The sequence below is a fragment of the Camelus bactrianus genome, chromosome 25 (genome assembly GCF_048773025.1).
Source record: "Camelus bactrianus isolate YW-2024 breed Bactrian camel chromosome 25, ASM4877302v1, whole genome shotgun sequence".
Classification (NCBI taxonomy): Eukaryota; Metazoa; Chordata; class Mammalia; order Artiodactyla; family Camelidae; genus Camelus; species Camelus bactrianus.
Window position 1 is genome coordinate 9,854,291 of NC_133563.1, and position 16,544 is coordinate 9,870,834.

Here is a 16,544-nt window from a genome sequence, read left to right on the forward strand (position 1 = left end):
CACTAGGTTGATAACAGAAAGGTCAAGACAAATACATCTGCTCATCAGCTGATGCACCCCTGTCCCAGCAAAGCTGAGGCACGTTCACTGCCCAAGGGGGATCAGAGTCTCAGGACTTAGCTTAACGGACTCCTGCTATCCAAGAAGTAATCCTGGGCAAGGATACCATTTCAAACTGGTAAATTTCAATGATATGTGAGAAGGACGGGTCTGACACAGAACAGGGGAGGGAGATGTGAAGCTTGGGCAAGTCCAGTCCTCTTGGCCCCGCCACTGCCCTCCCCTCTCCTGACTATCAGCTCCTCATGGCATTTGACTGCCTGCTGTGTTTGGGACAATCTGCACTTTCTCCAACTAAAATTTGGACAGACCCCTGGCGATGTATGACAGAACAGGCTCTGGAATCAGACAAACCAGGCTGAAATCTTGGCTCCACCACCCCACTGTGTGACATCAGAATTCTGGGTCCTCTGAGCCTTGGTTTCCTCATCTATGCATTTGGAACATGAATAGTACCTACCTAGTGGGACTGATTAAAGATTAAACCCATATCAGCTCCCAGAACTCCACAAAAAAAAGCTGCTATTCAAGACTCTGGATTGATTAAAAGTGGTGACATATTTCTTCTTTCATTTACAAGAACATAGATATTCAAATGAGCGTTACGTTCTTCAAAACAATCACCTTAAAAATAATTCTAGGCAACATTTTTCCCCTAAAGCTTCCTTTGCTTAACACATTTCTGTAACGTCTCCTTTGGAGTTGCCTCTAGCGTGTGTATCTTAGGTGACGGCAAATCTCTTTCCTCTGGGGATGCATTATGACCAAGAATGACCGTTCAGAACTAAGCACATTATCAAGAAGAGGAGCATCTTTCCAGTCAAATGTGAGGGGCAATGTGGCCCCACTCTGGTCCCACTACTGGTGTCTAGCTCTATCGGCTGCCACTGCTCCCCATCCTACACTAGAGTTTGCAACCTCACCATTCCCTGACCGAACAGAGCCGTTCCTGCCTTAGGACTCAGTGCAAGCTATTCCTCCTGAATGGAAAGGCACAACCTTTTGCCCTGATCCATCCAAAAATATCCTACTTATCTGCCATGCCCCGGCCCATATTTAGCCCTTCTGTAAAGTTTCTCTTCTGCCAGTGGGGTCCAATAGAATAGAAGTTACGAACACAGACACGAGAGTCCAACAACAGGGCTCAAGAGGAGCAGCAGACAAGATGGTGATGTACATGGACCACAGAGCCAGGCTGCCTGGGTCTGAATCCTGTGTCTACAATATGGCCATGAAAGCTCTGTGGTCTTAGTTGAATTATTTCACTTCCCCTTGTCTCGTTTTCCCTAATAGTGAAATAGGACAAAGTAGTAGCTACTTCAAAGGTCTATTTTAGAGATTATATACAGCACCTAGAAAAGTGCCCTGCAAATGTTTGTTTAATAAAGTCTTAGACTTGTCATCTCCTAGCTAGGTGACTTTTGGTGGGTTACTCAACCTCTTTGCATCTCAATTTAACTTTGTATGATTGTTGAGGACTAAATTAATATACGTGTGTAATTTGTCTAGTACTTAATGTAAGTAGTAAGATTTTGTAAATGGTAAGATTTCAATGTAATTGAATGTAAATGGTAAGATTTCAACAAAACAGTAGTTTTTTTTTTAAAGTTAGTTGTTTCTTCTGAATTCCATAACATCTTATTTGTATCTCTATTATGGCACATATCAAATGATAATAACCTAGACTGGAAACTCCTTGAGGACAGGAACAGCTATTATTATTCTGATAAAGGAAAACCTGTTCAGCTGGCAACTAGGATGTTGGGGGAAACTGAACGTTCAAACAGAAACCGCCACTTGCAAAACTCTGTTACGACTCACAAAATTTTAAAAATTGTACCAAACCATGACATGCAAAACAAAGTCCAGACTCTTAAGAGCAGCTCAATCACACCCACGGTATTCTAAACAAGACCGCAGACAAACTAACCTAACAACGACTCCACACAAAGTTACATGTCCCAAAGATAAGACCACAGTCTGTTTCAGCAACTTCCTATATTTCAAATTCTGACCATCTCTGCTAAGGCCACCCTACGACTAACTCCAGTCCTGCAAACTCTATATTCTTCCCTAACTGCCACCTGCTGGAATGCCCCACAGCCCCCCATGACATGTGCTCTGTCTTGCTGCAGCAAGCTAATAAACCCACGTTTGTCTAACGATGGTGTAGCCCTGGTAGTCTTTGTTTGGTGGACATTAACCCATATTGGTATGCCAAGGATTCGGCACAGCACCTGGTACAAAGCAATCCTTCTATAAACTGCATCTTTTTTTTTTTTAACATTTTTTATTGATTTATAATCATTTTACAATGTTGTGTCAAATTCCAGTGTTCAGCACAATTTTTCAGTCATTCATGGACATATACACACTCATTGTCACATTTTTTTCTCTGTGAGTTATCATAACATTTTGTGTATATTTCCCTGTGCTATACAGTGTAATCTTGTTTATCTATTCTACAATTTTGAAATCCCAGTCTATCCCTTCCCACCCTCCACCCCCCTGGTAACCACAAGTCTGTATTCTCTGTCTGTGAGTCTATTTCTGTCCTTTATTTATGCTTTGTTTTTGTTTGTTTGTTTTTGTTTTTGTTTTTTAGATTCCACATATGAGCGATCTCATATGGTATTTTTCTTTCTCTTTCTGGCTTACTTCACTTAGAATGACATTCTCCAGGAGCATCCATGTTGCTGCAAATGGCATTATGTTGTCAGTTTTTATGGCTGAGTAGTATTCCATTGTATAAATATACCACATCTTCTTTATCCAGTCACCTGTTGATGGACATTTAGGCTGTCTCCATGTTTTGGCTATTGTAAATAGTGCTGCTATGAACATTGGGGTGCAGGTGTCATCCTGAAGTAGATTTCCTTCTGGATACAAGCCCAGGAGTGGGATTCCTGGGTCATATGGTAAGTCTATTCCTAGTCTTTGGAGGAATCTCCACACTGTTTTCCATAGTGGCTGCACCAAACCTCATTCCCACCAGCAGTGTAGGAGGGTTCCCCTTTCTCCACAGCCTCTCCAGCATTTGTCATTTGTGGATTTTTGAATGATGGCCATTCTGACTGGTGTGAGGTGATACCTCATTGTAGTTTTGATTTGCATTTCTCTGATAATTAGTGATATTGAGCACTTCTTCATGTGCTTTTAGATCATTTGTATGTCTTCCTTGGAGAATTGCTTGTTTAGGTCTTCTGCCCATTTTTGGATTGGGTTGTTTATTTTTTTCTTATTGAGTCGTATGAGCTGCTTATATATTCTGGAGATCAAGCCTTTGTCGGTTTCACTTGCAAAAATTTTCTCCCATTCCGTAGATTTTCTTCTTGTTTTACTTCTGGTTTCCTTTGCTGTGCAGAAGCTTGTAAGTTTCATTAGGTCCCATTTGTTTATTCTTGCTTTTATTTCTTCTAGGAGAAAATTTTTGAAATGTATGTCAGATAATGTTTTGCCTACGTTTTCCTCTAGGAGGTTTATTGTATCTTGTCTTGTGTTTAAGTCTTTAATCCATTTTGAGTTGATTTTTGTATATGGTGTAAGGGAGTGTTCTAGCTTCATTGTTTTACATGCTTAAAACTGAACTTGAACAAAAGAATGGAGTAAGCTGACTCTTTTGTTTTCATAACTTATGAGCTCTGAAGATAATTCCACATAGAGAGTTTCAAAAATATTAAGAGCCCATCAAGCAGCCTTCAAAGGACTATATGTGTAATTTTTCCAAGCTGTATTCCTTAAAGAGCTATTCTCAACTGCAAATATGTAATCGAGAACGTTGATCAACAACCAGCCTTGTTGCTGTGCACTTGTACATTTCATGCATAATTCCTGATCTACCAGAAATCGAGGACACAGATAAACAAGCTAGTGGACATGGTCTGTGTTCCCACAGCACCTAGCAGAGGGCCTTGCCCATAGCAGCTGCTCACAGAAATTTATTCATTCATTACTGACAGGGATTTCACTCTGTCGGTAATAACTGGCTAAGAGGTTTTGAGCAGAGGCAGATCCTGATAAGTATGATGGTCTAGGAAGCATATGTAGCAAGAGCAAGGAAATTCTATGAGCAGGCAGGCTTGCGAGAGGTTATCTCAATAACCAGACCATTAGGAAGGTCCTTGCCTATGGCGGGAACAGTGGGGAAGGAAATAGATCTCTCTTGCAGAGCTAGAAAAGACAGCCACGGTGACTAACTGAGCTGGAGGGAGCCAGGAGGGCACCAGAGTTAAAAACGCATCAGTGTTTACCACCACAGAGATTTGGAAAATGATCCTGACACAGACAGGAAGAGAAGCAAAGGACAGAGATGGTCTTTTCATCAGTTCCAATGCTGATTATCCTGGAGTTCAGGTTCTTAACTCAGGTTGAAGCAAGCTAGCCCGGCCTTGCAGTAATCACCCACCTGCTCTAACACCGGGCACAGGTCAGATCAATAAGCGGGAAAAGGTCTCTGTATCCATTCAGAGTCACTAACTATAAGCAGCTTATTGATTCTAGCTACTCAAAGCCATGACAATCCTTCATAATGCACGATCGACAGATTTTTTTTTCCTTTAGCTTTGCTCAAAATTGTGATTAAACTCATTTAAGCTATGAGAGTCAAAGACCTTTGGATTTTAAGCCAATTGACCACTAGAATGAATAGCTTAGGTTAATATTTTTTAATCTTTTGACTTAACGTTTTCATCATATAAAGAGAACAGCCAAGATAGCTGAAGACAAAGCCAGGCCAGGCATTTTTCCAAGCTAGGGAAAAAGGACATACAGTCAAGGCTAATGACGGTGAAAAATAACTGACTGACTGACATAAACAAAGAAATAATACTTTTTAAAAGCATAAGTTTTATTTTTCTGGAGCCTTTTAGATGAAGGCAGCTTTGCCCAATAATCCATCACATATATGGGAAGGAAAAGTGGGGTCAAAAGGACAAAAACATCACAGCACATAGGAGACTGACAAGCTTCCACTGAATCACAGTTAAAGTTTTGGTGTAAGGTATTTCGGAGGGATTGACCACCAGGAAAAGGAAATCAAATACGAACTTCTTTTCCCAAGAATGCAATCTTCTGAGAGCCGCCAATTTGTCGCTCACTCAAAACCTTAGGCTGAAGAAAACATTCTCAGGCCCCTCTGCTGAAATTGCTGCAACTGATCTATTTTCAACTCTGCATCTCAGAGCCTCGCAGCAGAAGGTCTTAAATGATCCTGGGGCCAGGTTTGGTTAGAGCTGCCAGAAGCATTTAAAATTGTTTTGTTGCTCTATTTTTATTTTCAAATCATCTGCTACTGGGGGGTATGGGCTCCAGTGAATGTTTCTCCCAGAAACGGGCCTTCAACCACTTGGTCATCTGGGTCTATTCTCATTAAATAATTTATGCACAAATAATCAATGAACAACTGGAAATGATTATTTGGTAATTACATTTAGCTCCAACAGAAACAAGCCATTAAGGCAATAAGAGCATACACGTTATGATGGCCATTTTTAACTCTGGAAATGTCATCTGGGGCAACCAGTAACACAAATTATGCTGGTTCCCCCTCCTCCTTCAGGGGCCTTGGAGGTCAGATTCAGACTTCACATCATGTTAAAGGTCAATAATACCTTTCTCACCACACAGCGAGGCTAAGAAAACTCAAGAAAGCAGGGGGTGGTGGGGTGGGTATAGCTCAGTGGTAGAGTACATAGTTCCTGGGTTCAATACCCAGTACCTCCAAGGAAAAAAAATGCAATTAAAAAAATGTAAAAATAATAAGAAAATTTTAAAGAAGGAAACTTGAGAAAACAGGTCTCTCTGCACTAAACTGTCAGAACGGGCTAGTGAGTAGGAGGTCTTTAAAACAACACAACTTGCTCTATGGAAAATGGACATGCACCTTAACTTAATGCTCTGCTTTGCATTTCCCCCAAACATGATGCCACAAGTAATCATTTGGGGAGCTCGAATAGCAACAAAACATTTTGCTGGTTATTTCCCACCTCCCCCACAACACCCTGGGTCATGTTCTGCCTGCGCCCATGTCATCTATACTGTTGGCTTCCTGTTGGTTTTGACCAAAGGGGCCACCAGACAAAGATGGGGAGGTGAGAGGAGGGCTCCGGGGAGCTGTTCTCCCTGCTCTCTCCCCGCTTCCCTGCAGCATCTGAAAGCAGCTATGTCCCTTCATGGCCATGGCTCCTGTCCAGTGGCCCTTCCTCCATGATTGCAACCCTCACCGGGCTCCACTATTTGCTCCTCTTGTCCCTCGGCCTGGGGGTGGCAATGGCTTCCCATTGCTGCTAGTTCCTGGGTGCTGGACCACCCCTTGTTTGTTCCTGTCACCCTGCCCACAGGTCTGCAACAGTCCCTTCATTAAACGTTCTTCATTCAAACCGTCCGAGGTAAATTGTTTCCTGCCAAGATCCCAATGCAACCGCTTTGCAAAATAAATATAGAAATGTTTGTTTCCTGGCTGAGGACAGTGAACAAACACAAAAGACCAATATCTAAGAAAAACATTCATGGGCAAAACAAACCTCCACCGTGTTTTGCCAAATTTGATGTATTTAATGTCACATAACATCAAAAACAGCAAAATATAGCTAATATTCCTCCTTGCTAACTTTTACTCCTTCTTTGAAATGAAGGGGAAAAAATTCTCACCTATTCTACCACCATCAAAAAAACAAAAACAAAAAACAAAACCTCCATTGAATAAACCCCAGGAAAAACAAAGTCTAAAGACTGGTGATTCACCATAAGTCCCACAGATGCTTGAGGAAGATGAGCTTTTTTCCCTGTTTTATCCTTTTTCAATTACAAAAAGAAGAACATTTTCTGAATCTTTTTTTCCTTGGTGCCCAGAATTTAAGTCACTATGCAGAATGGGTGACAACATTGCCTTTCAAAACCTAGAGCCAAGAAACAAAATAGGGGAAAAAAATAAAAGCACTGTTGTATCCAAACTGTATAAGGTGGTATGTGACACTCTTAAAACTTGTTATCAATTCTAAAACTGTATCTCAGACGAGGGCATTTCTTTTTCTTCAAAGAAGAAGTCTGGATATTTATTTATGTAGCTGGAGGTTACAGTTCTTTTAATATCATTAACTCACCAAAAAGATATTTGTTGAATTTGCAACCAGTTGATAAACTGTATAGTTTCCAAGTCTAAATGTAATGTTTTTATTGGATTCTCTTTTTTTAAAATCAAGCCATGAGCCCCTAATAACATAGCAGCTATGAATTAATAACCAGAGCACAGGTTTTAACCCAGGCATGATTAACTAATCAGGCTATCTCTCCTGCGTCCTGCCTTCACACAGGGCTGGTTATTCTCACCTCAAGCCCTCTCTAAATCCATTCTCCAGATCCACTCTCCACCCTTCTTTTCTTCCTCTGTGCCCAGCAACAGTATCATCCATTCCCTGCTCTCTGGCTTCTTGTTAAGTCTCACCAGTGGGAGGCACCAACAAGAGATCCAAGGTAGAGGAGACAAAGACCCGTGTCCTCCACACACTGGAGCCTGAGAGTTCTGGCAGTGGCTGGTTCTCCAGCCACACATCCCTGACGACTGCTGCACTGGTGGCTCATCCCAAAGGGAGTAAAAGCTTCTCACTGCTCAAAGTTCCTGGTTACCTTACTATCCCTTATTGGTTTCTTCTGCCCTGCCTACATCTCTGAAAATAGTACTTTTGCTAAGTTCTCTCCAGACTCCTCCAGAGCGTGCCTTCTGTTTCCTGCTGGCCCCTGACTGACAGGAGAATGACTTGGGATGAAAAGCACAAGAGACAGCTCAGAAACCTGTCCCCCAGGCACTTGTCAGGTGTGCCCACGGTGTGTCCCTGACTTTGAAATTGCATGGGTTTTGAGTTCCAGTGTCTGAGAACCACCTGAAGAGCTTATTAAAAACAAAGATTCAAGAAAACCCTAAGAAACTATCACAGATCAGAGGAGACTAAGGAAACATGACGACTACATGTAATGTGATGTCCTGGATTGAACAAAAGAAGGACATGAGTGCAAAAGCTAGTGAAATTTGAATAAAGTCTGTAACTTAGCACTACTGCACCAATATTAATTTGTTAATTTTGACAAATATATTCTGGTTATATAAGAAGTTAACATTAGGGAAAGCCAGGTGAAGGAAATATAGGAACTTTCTATACCACTCTGCAACTTTCCTTTAAATATAAAATAATTCCAAAATAAAATGTTTATTAAAAAAAAAAAAAAAAAGCAGAATCCAAGACCGTGCACCAGACCTCTTGAATCAGAATTTCAGCTGTGGATACTTTAGCAGGTGGTTTGAGGACTAAACCTTAAAAAAGTACTGTCCCTAACAGACTTGGAAACCATTACCTAGAGTTGAGGTGAGGATGGAAACAACTGTTTACTGATGCCAAATTGCAGCATAACTACTTGACTATTTAAAGAAAAGAACCAACCAAAGCTTTGTCAAAGTTCACCTTCTATGCCAGTTAATTAGAGTGATTCATCCCTCGACCAGTCTCTGTATTTAGTTTCCTGCACAGAAACACTTGAAAAGGTACAGGTAATTATAGAAGCAAACAAAGAAAGTGACAGTAAAGTTCTTCCACTTCCTCCTCCCCCTGAGATCAAGGTTTCTGTGCAGTGCATGTCCTCTTTGCGTCCCCCACCTTTGAGTTTCCAAGAGAGCAGGGCCAACCAAACAGACGGATGGATAGTGATTTCCCTCATCTTTTCCGTGCTGGGTACCCTGTTTCTCTGAGTCTGCTTTAAGCTCCCCGAAGGCAGGAGCTCTATTTTCGGTTTCAGTGTTTTTCTACAGCTCCATTCAGTGTTCTTCACCCATTACTTTGATGGACTAACAACCTGCACTTCCTCATTAAGCCCAGATCTCTGCCTGTTTATTTCAGACATAATGCTTATACTCAGCATTTTCTATGCCACTGGGATGTGTAAGAAAGGGCTGGATAAAGGTGAAAATGCTGGCATTATTAGCACTGCTTTAGCAACGTAAGTGTTAACTGAGCATCTGCTGCATGCCAGGAAATATTCCAGGCAGTGGGGCTCTAACAGTGAATAAAACAATCCCCACCCCAGGGAACTTAAAGTCGAGTGAGGGAGATAGATGGACTAAGCAGATAGTTAACAAACAAGATATAGGCTCTCCCTTACCATCCTCACACTTTGTTCACCATCACAGGGCAACTTAAAAAGGAATTAGGAACAGGAAGGGTAGATTCTAGTCCCTGGTCTAACTCTGGTAAGAACTGATTTTAAAGGAGGCATAATCTTTCTGACCCTCGATGCTCTCATAATTTAAAAAAAAATCTGTTTTTCTGCTTTACAGGGGTTGTTACATAGCTCAGCTAACAATGGATATGAAAGTGCTTTGAATACTGCGAAGTGTTACACAAATGCCAAGCGATAGAAATTAATGACTTAAACAGTCTTTGCCTATTAACTCTAAAGTAAAAAACCAGTGTTTCAGTGGTCTTCCCATGAAGCAGAAATTTCAGACAATAAGATTTTAAAAATAGCAATCCTTTCAAAGATCTTAGCTCTGTTGCTTTGGAGTTAGCAATTAACGAGAATTAGATTGACATCAAAGAACCGTGTTGGAGGGGAGAGGCTGCCCGTGAAGAAAGCAGGCCTGCCATTTTATTCACAGCAGACCCATTTTTGCTTCACTCTCCTTGAATAACCAGGAAGACTCAGCTATTTCAACTCTTGTCTGAAATTGAAAGCGATTTCTTAGCCAGAGCCATTCAACATTTCTATTTTATTCAAAAAGAAGCTTCCAGATCAGAGATGAAAGAAAAGTTTCTACAAGTCAGTACTGGAGCAGATAAACCTGTGAGCAGTTTTCAGCAAATGTCTTATAAAAGATTATGCTTGAGAGAAGTTTTGAAAATCAGCTTTGCTGTTGCAGATAAATACAGCATCTATTCTCAGCGTCTAAGGTAGAAAATGTTCTATCAGAGCAGTTTGCCATCTTTGTGTCTGGAGAAGTGGATGAGCTTCTGAAGAGCTCTCTTCGGATGCCATGGTAACCGCATGATTCTGGTCAAGTCTGTTGTGTCTGGGGTACAGCTTAAGGAACCTTAAAACGCTACCTAAGAAAACATGCATTAGAGGCACTTCCGGTATGACTGAGCTGGACGGACGACAGTCTCTTCATGTGCACGTACACGTGTAAGTCTCAGCTGTGTCCCTGCACTGGCCAGCACTAGGGTAGCCAAGTGAATGTCAGACACCATCATAAAGAACTCATAGTGGGTGTGGTTCCCAGGGAGCCACAAGAATATATAGGAATGCTATTGTAACGTTTTAGCTTTTATGCCAAAATCTAAATTTCATTCTCTAGTTTCTGCTGTTACTTCAATTGTGGAAGTCTTTCATGAAGATTACTTCAGCTAAATAAAGGCGTGAGAAAACGCTGAATGCCAAGCACGGGAATGGTAATAGGATCGGAAGGAAGTTTAGGTTGTTCACTGGGTCTTCAAATGCACTGAGCCTGCAAAATCACGAAGAGTGGAAGGAGACCTCTACTGGCCTAGGGCACGGAGCGGCATGTTGGGCTTCACTGGTAAGGCAGGATCACATCCCGCACGTGGGACTCTCGGAGGTCTCCTCAGCCTTCCTCTTCGCTCTAGTTAGCACACACACGTGCATGTTTGCACCCCTGTCGGGTTCCAGCAGGAGTCACTTTGGAGCTCACCATTTCCAGGAACCAAAGACCACCTCAGTCATTTCTACATCTGTGAAAGGAATTTGATATGACCCCAAACGGTCTTGACAAAGCCCATGAGTGGGCTGACTTTCTGCAGGAAATATTTAGGAAGCACATGCTGTGAGCAACATGCTGAACCAGGAGCTGAAGGAGAAACAAAAGAAACATATCTGGCCCTTTTTTAACCCTTTGGTGGAGGAGACAAGACAGACCCACCAGAAACAGGTAGCATTTTGTTCTGTTTTTCTTGTCTCTTACCTGGTCTCCATTTCTTTGTTGACCTAATAGAGTCCTCCTGTCCTTGGCCTCTACCCATCCACCATGTCCATTAACTACTTCCTCCACCTGTGCAATACCCCCACACAACTGTACCCCTACACACACACGCACATGCACACGCACACTGGCCTCCCTTCCTTCTGTGCCCAATATGAGATGATTATGGTCTCTCCACCAAAGCCTCCATATCTTTATTTTCTTTTCTTCCCAACCCTGGATAATCCTGTATTCTGTGTTCTCTGCTCTAACACTGAATACTCTTGAAGTAAAACCATGTCACTGTGAAGATGCCTTCAACCAAACCATGAAGAAAGAACCCCTGGAGAATGTTGATTTCCTAATTAGGATATAAGTTCCTGGAAGGCAGAGACTGTGTCTCATGCTGCTTTCTTAAGCACAAGGGCACTCCAGCAGGCTCCATAAATCCTTGTTGCAATGAGTTAACACCAAAAATAAAAAATTAGAAAAGAAGGGTCCATACTCATGGGACAAATAAACTGATTTTTTTAAACATTCACACATAGTTTATATGCAAATAGTTATTCCAAAATAAAGGATTCAATAAAAGAGCCTGAGAACAGACTAGTACTTAAAAAACAGCTGGCATAAGTTAGTCTGTGGATTTCAGAGTTGTAGATCTCTTTGAACTTATTTTATAATTTAGAATATAACTTAAGATCGTTCTTCCTGGTAATTAAAGCAATGCAGTGAGATCTCACCATACTACACGGCAACCACCTCCAAAGCTTCACCAGACAGAAGCCATCATCAGGTCGTATCAGTGTTTCTCCCAGGGAAAAATGAAGGGGTCTCTCCATGTTAACCAGAAAGACAAAGACCAGAGGAGTCCTGAAATACCACACTTCAAAGAGAAGAAAGCCAGCATCCTATCAGGGCAACAGCCACGGCGAGGTGCAAACTTTCAGTGCGATGCTGCCGCCTGAGCAGGGGCCCCTGATGGGCTCTGGGTACTGAGGCCACACTGGGAATGTGGATGGCTCTTCCCTCACGCCAGGGGCTAACCTGCCTCAGAGCTGGGTGGGGGCTACGGCTCTGCCAGGGCAACCGCACCCCGCCATCCTCATACCAGCTTGGCAGGAACAAGCCCAAATGTCACCTGATTATCCTACAAATGTAGTCATATCTGACAAGGGGCTGATTGGAAAGCGCACACTGTCATTTCCTCTAATTAAAGAATGCTCAAGAAAAACCAAAATGGCCACAAAGCACTGTCAGCACAACAATCAGCTGTACTCAGTCCCAAGCTGAGCCCTATGCAGGAAGCAGGGCCGGCTGTTCTGGTTTCCAATCAGCGTGACAACAGGCGTTAAGGAAGACAAGGCTAAGAAGAGGGGCTGGAGCCTGCTGCACACCCAGAGTGCTGGCCTCCGACCCCCGAGTTGAGGGCAGAGGCAGCAGTTTGTTTGTTTGTTTCTGTGCAGCCATGGAGGGGGATGTTAGAAAGAACCCTGCAGCCAGCTTCCGAAGCAGCTGGAAGTCTACTGGCTGCAGCCCAAGCTGTCACTTGCCCTGAATGACCCTTCTTCTTCTCAACCTGAAACAATTCTACAAATCTTTCAAATCTACGAGCAGTTCATCGCCATCTCTTTTGTGAGGGTTTCACAACTTCAACACATGTGAATTCCCCCTTTTCTCAACTCTCATAAGAAATTACCATCTAAATTACAAAGGTCATTAACAGTAGGAGTTGGAAAAATACATAAATAGACATAACACAACTGTCACAATAAGTCATAATGTGTGTATGTGTGTGTGTGTGTGTGTGAGAGAGACAGACATGTCTACATAACAATTATAAGGAGCGTCATTCTCTCCTTCCCAGCATGTCTGCCTAAACATATACAACAAACTGTTTTTCTTCCTAAAACTGATGGAAAGTGATCTCTACCCTTCACTAAATCCCTTCACTCCTCCTCAAGGGAGGAGTATTCAGACTTGAATTGCTCAGACTGAGTGAGGGAAAGTGCATGGAGGTCTGGACACTGTCCCTTCTCTCTGTTTCTGTCCACAGCAGCATGTATTTTTCTTTTCCATGAAAGAAAACTTCAGCAGTAAAAGTAATAGCATGCCTGATTCTAGCTGATCCTGTCCATAATTTAAGCTCATTCTCCAATCCAAGATCACTGTGAATAAAGCTGATACTTACCTCTGTGTCTATCTGACACCTGTATTTAGTTGTCCATCCACAGCAAACCCAACCCTGATTTCTTTTGCCTGACTCAGAGATACATTTCCCAGACTGCCTTGCAGCTAAGGGTAATCACTGAGACTAAAATATAATTCACTGGCCCTGAGAAACCAGGATAAGTCTTCACCTGGACTGATGCAGCTACAAGGCATGACTTTGCGCCCTTCTCTGCCTACCTGCTTGGAACATATCCACGATGGCCCCAAGCTGATAAGCTATGTTAAAACAATTTAGTGATATTGCCAGAACTCTTTAAATGAATGTCTCTTACTAAGGCACAGGGGATGTTGGGGGCAGGGTTCACAGTACCTGGGGACAAAAGCAAGGGTAGAGACAAAAGGACAGCAGGCACGATAACCCAGCAATCATGGCCAGCACTTTTTATGAAATTAAAGGAAAGAGGACAACTTAAGAATTGGGATAAATGTAAAATTAACCTTTATTGAAAGCTGAAAAAATAAGAGAAAACTAGAATTCTAGCAGCACAGTTCTATCACTGCATCACAAGATACAAAGCTTGGAAGATTCAAAAGCTGAAGATCTCTTGGCAAAAACCTTGACAGAGGGATGGGTCCTCACTAGAACCCTTTAGACCAGGTTTTGAAGCATCAGTAGAAACTTCACGCAGGGACTTGTTGCTTGAGCTGGAACCAAAGTGAGGAGGAAGACAACTGCCCCTAGGAGGCAGGCTTCAAAGGTCTAAGAAATCCCTTTATAAGAGGAAGCAACAGAAAAATCCCTGTTACAAGAAAGAGTCAGGGTTTTTGAGTGCTAGGAGCAATTCAGAGAAGAATTGGAAATTAAGAAGCTTTAAATATGCATATAAATGATAATTATTCAGTTAAATTCAATAATTTAGCTAACAAATGCATTTAAATGTCTTAATTTGTGCACTATAACCCAGTTTATTCTTAAAGTAGGATTACCATCACAATATTTGGACTTTGAAGGATTTCAATTTCATTATTAAAAGCACAGTTGGCAAAAAAAAAGAAGAAAGAACGAAAAGAAACAGTGATTGTGAAAAACATGATTTTTCAAAGTGCACAAGAATTCCTCAGGGGCCTTGTTAAAATGCAGATTCTGATTCATCAGGTCTGAGCACGGGACCTGTGATTCTGCGTTTCTGACAAGCTCTCAGGCGAAGCCAATGCTGCTGGTCCTGCCCTTACGGAAGAACAAGGGACTCTCAGGCCCAGGATCCTGCACTGACACAAAGAAGAGGTCTGAGGGAGGAAGGGGCAGGAAACTCTCTCCCACTCAAGCCACCCAAAAAATTCAATGCAGAAATTAGATGCCATGAAGAGAAGCAGAAACACGGACAATGCCCCAATCCTAGACACACAAGGCCTGCCCAAGACTGAGTCTGGACCAGAAGAACACAGGGCCCCACCGCCACAGCTGCAGCTCTGCACTGAGCAATGAGGAGGGCAGTCCACCACGAGGAGAGGAGCAGGTGGAGGACATGGACAGAGATTCCCTCAGTGGAACGAGTGCGGAGGGTCTGCTGAAAGCTGAGGATGGAGTCTGCATGTGAGAAAAACCTTCTGGTACACCAGGCCATGCTAAGCATAAGGTAAATGCAGCCCACCACTGGAAAACTTTGGAGTCTTGGGGGCTGAAAGTAACTACATCAAAAAGGGGTCCAACCCCACCCAAACTCCCTACTGACTACGAATCTTATTAACTGCTAACCAGATGGACTAAACCATCCTCACATCAGCAGCCTTGCAAAGAAGTCTGCCCATTTCTGGGCAGGAATATTATTTACTTTATTGTCTCCTACTTTTCTACTAACAATGTCCAACATTCAGTCAAAATTACAATACATTCAAAAAAATCAAGGAGAAAAAACCCATTGTCAAGTTAAAGCAACCAACAGAACTAGACAGAGAGATGCCCCAGGTACTGGAACAACTGAAGACTTTAAAATAGTTATGATTATTATGTAAAAGGCTCACATGGGAAAAAAGGATACAATCCAAGAAGAGATGGAGAATTTCAGCAGAGACATGGAGACTATAGGAAAGAATTAAACAGAAATTCTAGAAATAAAAATACAATATCAGAAGTGAAGAATTTCTTTGATTGGCTGATGATGAGAGACAGGACACAGTTAAAGAAAAGAATCAGCAAACTTAGAATTTCAATAGAAATTATCCAAAGAGAAATGATAATTTTTTAAAAGTATCCAAGAGCTGTAGAACAATATCAAGCAGTCCAATATGCACATAATTAGGGTACCAGAGGGAGGGGGGAGAGAGAGGTGCCATGGTAATTAAAAGGGGAAAGGAATAGTTTTTTTTAACATATGGCCCTGGAAAATGTGGACATCCATATAAAAAAAAAATTGAACCTTGACCTTTATCTTACACCAGATTCAAAAATTACCTTGAAATGTATCATATAACTAAATGTAAAGCTTGAAGCTATAAAATTTCTAGAAAAAATTAACATCTTTGTATTCCTAGTTTTAGCAAGGATTTCTTAGGACACAAAACTGCTATCCATAGAAGAAAAAAACTGATAAACTGAACTTCATGAAAATTAAAAATTCTACTCTTTGAGTGACACTTTTAAGAGTATGAAAAAACAAGCCATAGACTGGGAAAAGGTGTTTGCAAAGCACACATTTGATAAAGGGTTTGTATCTGGAATATATTCTGTTACAGCACAGTGATGAAAATATAGATAACTTAATTTTTCAAATGGGTGACTAATTTGAATAGATACTCCAACAGAAATGTGTATATATAACCAAAACCAAAACTTACCAAAACTGACTCAAGAAGAAATTAGAAAACCTAAATTAATTAATTAAATAAATTCACAGGTAAAAATTCCTCCCTCAAAGAAAATAACAGTTCTCAACTGTTTTACTCTCATATTCCACCTTACATTCAAGTAGCAAGTAATTCCAATATTTTGAAAACCATTCCTGAGAAGGAAAGTACCAGAAAAGAAAATTGTATTCAATCTGAGGACTAAAACTAAATCTTAGCTAAATACCAAAAGGATAATGCATCATAACCAGGTTGGTTTTATCTCAGCGATGCAAAGTAATTTAACATTAGAAAATCAATTAATACAAATTACCATGAACAGATGAAGAACAAAAATCATTTGATCATCTCAATAGTTTAGAAAAGCATTCAAAAAAATTCAACACCCAGGGCAACCAACTTACTTTCAGCAAACTAGGAATAGAAGAGAAACTTCTTAATCTGATGTAGACTATTAGTAAAGTACCTCCATCAAATGATGTTCCATAACTGATTGAATACACTTTGC

General features: G+C 41.4%; 1 protein-coding gene across 10 annotated transcripts in view; it reads right to left on the reverse strand.

Moving 5' to 3' along the window:
• NCALD (neurocalcin delta) overlaps positions 1-16,544 on the reverse strand; it is a 364,310-nt gene that overhangs the window by 240,438 nt on the left and 107,328 nt on the right. The gene's annotated exons all lie outside the window — the stretch shown is intronic.